This window comes from Pseudophryne corroboree, chromosome 11 (assembly GCF_028390025.1).
Source record: "Pseudophryne corroboree isolate aPseCor3 chromosome 11, aPseCor3.hap2, whole genome shotgun sequence".
Taxonomy (NCBI): Eukaryota; Metazoa; Chordata; class Amphibia; order Anura; family Myobatrachidae; genus Pseudophryne; species Pseudophryne corroboree.
The window spans coordinates 101,634,119-101,641,785 of NC_086454.1; positions in this window are offsets into that span (position 1 = coordinate 101,634,119).

Here is a 7,667-nt window from a genome sequence, read left to right on the forward strand (position 1 = left end):
TAGCAACGTAAATGCAGGAGGAGGTGTATAGCAGTTTGGTATTTTACTCACGGCATTACGAGGTTTTTTCTTCGTTCTGGTGATCGGAGTGTGATTGACAGGAAGTGGGTGTTTCTGGGCGGAAACTGGCCGTTTTAGAATTGACGTCAGGAACCCTCCCTGCAAACGCTTGGACACACCTGCGTTTTTCCAACCACTCCCAGAAAACGGTCAGTAGACACCTACAAATGGCTTCTTCCTGTCAATCTCCTTGCGAACGCCCGTGCGAATGGATTCTTCACACAAACCCATCGCTGAGCGGCGAACTGCTTTGTACCCGTGCGATGCGCCTGTGCATTGCAGTGCATACGCATGCGCAGTTTAGACCTGATCGCCCGCTGTACGAAAACACAGCCTAGCGATCAGGTCTGAATTATCCCCAATATGAAGAGCTCTGCACATGTGATAACCAGCAGCTGCAATCTGCTGCTGGGCGTTAGAAACCTGCTGTAGGGACAATGCAGGAAGCACTAGGACCTGGTGAGCACCTTCAACAGCAGATCGGGCCAGGTGATGTGCGGGCTTTCTAAGGCTGTTGAGGGCAGAGCTCGGGAAGGCACCAGGGAAAAACAAGAGAGAGAGAGCAGTGGCTGCTGTGGGGAGAGACACACTGCTGGGACCTCTGTATTCCCATAGTGTGTATAGAGCAGGGCCGGTGCAAGGTCTCTATGCACCCTAGGCAAATCTCCATGCTAGCGCCCCCTAACTTACAAACCCCCCACCTTTCGGAGGGGAGATGCAGGTGGCCACTAGGTGGACTAGGGTATATTGCATTATTATACATATACAGAAAGAAGAAACAACACTCATGGACTTTACAGTGAAAAAAATTATTTTCGTGACTTTGTTCACAATGGGGGTAATTCTGAGTTGATCGCAGCAGCAAGTTTGTTAGCAATTGGGCAAAACCATGTGCACTGCAGGGGGGGCAGATATAACATTTGCAGAGATAGTTAGATTTGGGTGGGTTATTTTGTTTCTGTGCAGGGTAAATACTGGATGCTTTATTTTTATACTGCAATTTAGATTTCAGCTTGAATACACCCCACCCAAATCTAACTCTCTCTGCACATGTTATATCTGCCACACCTGCAGTGCACATGGGCCCTCATTCCGAGTCGTTCGCTCGGTAATTTTCTTCGCATCGCAGCGTTTTTCTGCTTAGTACGCATGCGCAATGTTCGCACTGCGACTGCGCCAAGTAATTTTGCTATGAAGATAGTTTTTTTACTCACGGCTTTTTCTTCGCTCCGGCGAACGTAATGTGATTGACAGGAAATGGGTGTTACTGGGCGGAAACACGGCGTTTTATGGGCGTGTGGATGAAAACGCTACCGTTTCCGGAAAAAACGCAGGAGTGGCTGGAGGAACGGAGGAGTGTCTGGGCGAACGCTGGGTGTGTTTGTGACGTCAAACCAGGAACGACAAGCACTGAACTGATCGCAGATGCCGAGTAAGTCTGAAGCTACTCTGAAACTGCTAAGTAGTTTGTAATCGCAATATTGCGAATACATCGTTCGCAATTTTAAGAAGCTAAGATTCACTCCCAGTAGGCGGCGGCTTAGCGTGTGTAACTCTGCTAAAATCGCCTTGCGAGCGAACAACTCGGAATGAGGGCCATGGTTTTGCCCAACTGCTAACAAATTTGCTGCTGCAATCAACTCAGAATTAGGCCCTATATACGGAACTTTTACTTTCAAATCCTTGAGTGATGACCGTTCTTTCTGCCTATGTATACATGCTAGCTGGCATGTTGGCAATTGAATAAGACACCGAGGCCAATTACATTTTTTTTTGCTGAGTGCTGGGATAATTATCTATCTATCTATCTATCTATCTATCTATCTATCTATCTATCTATCTATCTATCTATCTATCTATCTATCTATCCTGCATCTGTATATATGGGGTCTGGTGGGATATTTAATTGTATGTGTATACACGCGTACAGTATTATATACATATATAGATATATTTGTATGCTCCTTATTGTGTTATAATGTGTAAGTTAATTACTGACCTCGTGGGGGCACCCCTAGGGAGCCATAGTTACATCTGCTTCCTATGTGCCTCCACATGACTTGATGTTACACTTGTTAGCATGGAGGAAGCGCTGAGGCACTCTGTGGTACAGCCTGTTAGCGACGGCTGCACCTGATTAGACCCGCAGCAGCAGCCAGCGCAGTGTAAGGAGGAGGCCACACACAGATTCATCCTTCAGTATTTTGCTAGATGAATTTAGTGGCGCCCTCCAGGAGCCGGCGCCCCTAGGCAGCCGCCTAAAGCTGCCTAATGGTAGAGCCGGCCCTGGTATAGAGTGTACTTTAACCTATTGTAGCCTAGAAGCATTGTCAAAGGGACAGTGTCGTTGTACCTTATTTTACAAGACTGTACTGACACCCTACCAAGTTGTATCATGCCTGGGACAGTATCTTACAGTCATTGTCTGCTATACCAAGAGTTCCTGTACTACGCAGTGTTACTACTTACAGAGACACTCAGTCAATACAGAGTCTCCTAATTTACAGTTACCTCCTAACCTCCACTTTTATGTGCACTGACACAAGATCTGGCTAGCAAAGATTCTAAGGTAGCCTGTTCTATATCAGAACTTATCATGCAAAGGATAAGATAGCCTTATGGGACTTATTGCACTTACAGATTCACTATGTATATTGTTTGCCTTACTTTTCATTATTGTCTGTAAAGGTTATTTATGATAAAGTATTTTGGGAAAGTGCTTGAATTATTGCACTCACAGGTTATTAAGTAATTGCACATCTACCCGCCATTGGTTATGTGGCAGCTTCCTGAAGTATCAGAAGTACCGTGAAGTATAACGGTATTGAGCTCATTTAATAATAATGAAGTATTTACCAGAGGTTTTGTTGCGATTGCACAGTTTAACTAAAGAAGGGCCCGATAGTGGGTCTAATTCAGACCTGGTTGCTGTGCAGCAAATTTACAGAAGTCTGCGATCAGATAGTCGCCGCCTAGGGAGAGTGAAAACCTGCCCCGTGCAAGTGTGCGAATGCAAGTGTACGCTGTGCGAAAATTCTGCCAGACAGCGGACATCTGCAAATCCGTTCGCAACTCACTCACCATCAAATTATTTTTCTATACTGTGCAGTCTGTGCGCAGCCCAGGACTTACTCCTACAGTGGGATACAAAAAATACAAACAGACTGTTTGGGGCCGGAACTGACGTCACATACCCTCCCAGAAAATGCTTGGGAACGCCTGCGTTTTTCCTGACACTCCCAGAAAACGGTCAGTTGCCACCCACGAACATCTTCTTCCTGTCAATCACCTTGTGAGTGCCTAGCAATCAAAATTGTTGCACCTTCCTATCGCTGTTTCGCGACGCTCGTGCGCATTGCGGTGCATACACAGTCACTTGATAATTGGATGCCGATCTACAGTGTTGTAGTGTTTCAGCACAACATCTAAATGTCACTTTACTTCCCTGGTGTTCAACTTGTATTTGTGGGTTCTCTGGGGCAGATGTATTAACCTGTAGAAGGCAGAGGAAGTGATAAACCAGTGATATGTGCAAGGTGATAAAGGCACCAGCCAATCAGATCCTAACTGTTAATTTACATATTGGAACTGATTGGCTGGTGCCTTTATCACCTTGCACATATCACTGGTTTATCACTTCCTTATGCCTTCTACAGGTGAATACATCTGCCCCTCTGTCCCTCTGCCATGCCATGACAAGATGACTAAGATGAGCCTTCCAAGACCAGGTACGATCCACACTACACTCAACACCCACCACCAGAGCCGGCCCTAACCAATATGATGCCCTAGGCAAGATTTTGGCTGGTGCCCCCTTAGCACCACCGCAGGTTCCGCCTCTGACCTTGCACTTCTTTCCAAACACCATCACCCCTCACCCATAACAGTCCTTATTTTGGTGTTTGTACCACCTATATTTTAAATAGGAACAGTTCGCACATTTGGCGCACAGCCCAAAAAGGGGGGTGTTTTTGCTGGCAAGGGGCATGGCCACACAGTAGTAGCCCCAATTTCAATTACGCCACACACTACTGCACTTTATTCACATTTAATCATACGATAGTTTCCATAATTCATATTACATCCCACAGTAGTATCACTTTACCTTATAAACGTTACTCCTCACAGTAGAACCCCTTATTCACATTACATCACACTGAATTGCTCCTTATTCACATTACACCACACCCTATTGCTCTTTATTCACATTAGACAACACTGTAGTGCCCTTTCTATACGCAACGCCACATAGTAGAGCACCTTAAACACATAATGCCACACAGTAATACCCCTAACACATATGAGACACATTATTAATGTACTTATAACCATAATGTGCCTTACACATTATGACAACCTTTATTAATGCCCTTTTACACATAATGTCCCTTACACATATGCCGCACATTATTAATGCCCTTATACACATAATGACATACATAGTGTCCCCTACACATTTGCTGCACATTATTAGTGCCCCTATACACATAATGACACATACAGTAGTACCCTGTTACACATTTGCCGCACATTATTAATGCCCTTATACACATGACACACATAATGCCACTTACACATATGTTGCACATTATTAATGCATTTTTACATGACACACATAATGCTCCTTACACATATTCCGAACACTACTGCGCAACCAACCCACTCACATGCACACAGCACTTTCACTGCCACTAACACTGTGACCTCTGCCTCTGCTTGGATACAGATGTGTCCTCATAAATCTTGCCTCAATGCGAACGCCAGCCACATTTATTTTTATGAAAATGCATCTTATTTGCATTGCTATGTGGCTAGGATGCACACGCAGCTTCTGCTAATTAAAATGATATGCAGCATGCCTATATACTGTGTGAGACTGTGGCTGTATCTGCATATGAAATGCTACACACAAAATATAGGCATGCCGCATATAATTTTAATCAGCAGAATTGGCTAATGCCCCTAGGCATATCAAATGCCCTAGGCAATTGCCTAGTTTGCCTATGCCTATGGTCGGCTCTGCCCACCACTAGGGTTGTCACACACACAACTGACCTGAATGGGATGGTGGCCAGAAAGAATCCATTACTAAAGAAAAAACTGCATCAAAGCACATCTGAATATGTCAAAAAACATCAAAGTGTCTGAGATAAAATGTGAGATAAGGGTGGCACAAACCTATAACACCATCCCAACTGTGAAATATGGGGTGCCAGCATATTGTCCTAGGAATGCATTTCCTCAGTGGGGATGGGCAGCTTAGCAGAAAGTTTACTTTTTAGGAATTCAATGATTCTAAGCACAAAGCCAAAGCAGCTCGGGCATTGCTGAACAACACAAATGGTGAATGTTGTGCAATTGTGATACTCCCCTCCCCCTAAAGAAAAGGTGCATTTATCCCCCCTTCTTCCGGCTTGCTGCAGCTGAGGGGGAGCCATTTGCAGCCGCAAGACAGGCTGAGCAGCTGAATGTGTGGAACCTGCTTGCACCTGAGGTGGGAAAGGCAAGCGACATGAGCCACAGTGATATATATAGCTCCTGCCACGGACTCACTGGGTTAGTTGAGCAGCATTCTGAGAGCTGCAAAGTCCTGACCAGTCAGGATGGCTCCTCATGGAGGACGAGAGAGACCAGATAGCCTCTGGCCATGATTGGTGACACGAGTGCAGGGAGGATAATTAGAGCTGGCTAGAGGAGGTGACAAAGGGCAGAGAAAGTTCAGGTCTGCCTCTGGTCTTCAGAGAATGGGCAGTCTATGTGGAGAAGTCTGCCCTCAACAGGTTGAAAAAAGACAATTGTCCATCGTGTTCAACCTATTTGTGGTCTCCTATGCATGATGATTTGACTAAAATTTCTGACTGATGCTGCTGTCAGCCGTTGCATTTTATCCCTATTTATAGTAACTATAATGCATGACTATGCACCATACCCCTGGATATCCTTATCCATTAGGAATTTATCTAACCCATTCTTAAAGGTGTTGACAGATTCCGCCATTACAACTCCCTCAGGCAGGGAATTCCAAACACGTATTGTCCTTACCGTGAAAAAGCCTTTACGCCGTATTGTGCGGAATCTCCTCTCCTCTAACCTGAGCGAGTGTCCACGAGTCCCCTGTGTTGATCTAACCAAAAACAGGTCCCGCGCAAGCTCTGTGTATTGTCCCCTTATATATTTGTAGATGTTGATCATATCCCCTCTTAGTCTCCGCTTTTCCAATGTAAACATGCCTAGTCTTTCAAGCCTTTCCTTGTATTCCATCGTCTCCATGCCATTAATTAGTTTGGTCGCCCTCCTCTGTACCTTTTAAAGCTCCAGGATATCCTTTTTGTAGTACGGTGCCCAGAATTGTACACAGTATTCAAGGTGTGGCCTCACTAGTGATTTATATAACGGGAGTATAATACTCTCGTCCCTAGCATCAATACCCCGTTTTATGCATGCTAATATCTTATTAGCCTTCTTTGCTGCAGTCCTACTTTGGGTACTACTGCTTAGCTTGCTATCTATGAGGACACCTAAGTCATTTTCCAGTACAGAATCCCCTAATTTTACCCCATTTAGTAGGTAGGTGTAATTTTTGTTCTTGTTACCACAGTGCATTACCTTACACTTGTCTGTGTTGAAGCGCATTCTCCATTTGGCTGCCCATGCTTCTAATTTAACTAAGTCGTTCTGAAGAGACTCGGCATCCTCCTCTGTATTTATAGCCTTACACAATTTGGTATCATCTGCAAAAATTGACACCATGCTCTCTAGACCTTCTGTTAGGTCGTTAATGAAAATATTGAACAATAGCGGTCCTAATACTGAGCCTTGCGGCACACCACTTAGCACTTCAGTCCAAGTTGAAAAAGATCCATTAACCACAACGCGCTGCTCCCTATTATCTAACCAGTTTTTGACCCAAGTGCATATTGTGCTTCCTAGCCCTGATTCTTGTAGCTTGTAGATAAGTCTCATGTGTGGTACAGTATCGAACGCTTTGGCAAAGTCTAAAAAGATTACATCCACGTCTTTACCCTGATCTAGGTTTGCGCTTACTGTTTCATAAAAGCCAAGTAAGTTGGTTTGACAGGATCTGTCCTTCATAAACCCATGTTGATTCCTTTTAATGACCTTATTGGTTTCAAGGAACTTCTGAATACTATCTCTTAGAATACCTTCCAATACTTTCCCCACTATAGATGTAAGACTAACTGGTCTATAATTACCTGGTTCAGCTTTACTTCCCTTTTTGAATATAGGCACTACTTCCGCTATACGCCAGTCTTTGGGAACCATACCTGATATAACTGAATCCTTAAAGATCAAAGATAGCGGTTTTGCCAGTTCAGAGTGAAGCTCCATTAGAACCCTTGGATGAATGCCATCGGGCCCTGATGATTTATTAATCTTTAAATGTTTTAATCGGTCACAGACTACTTCCTCGCTTAAATAAGTACCTATCAGTGTCATATTCTCATTATTGAGATTGTGTGTCAGTCCCTGAATTGGGTCCTCTCTAGTGAATACTGTTGAAAAAAACTCATTTAGTGTGTCCGCTATGTCATTATCATTTTTGCTTAAGACTCCCAACTTGTCTTTTAAAGGGCCTATACTCTCCT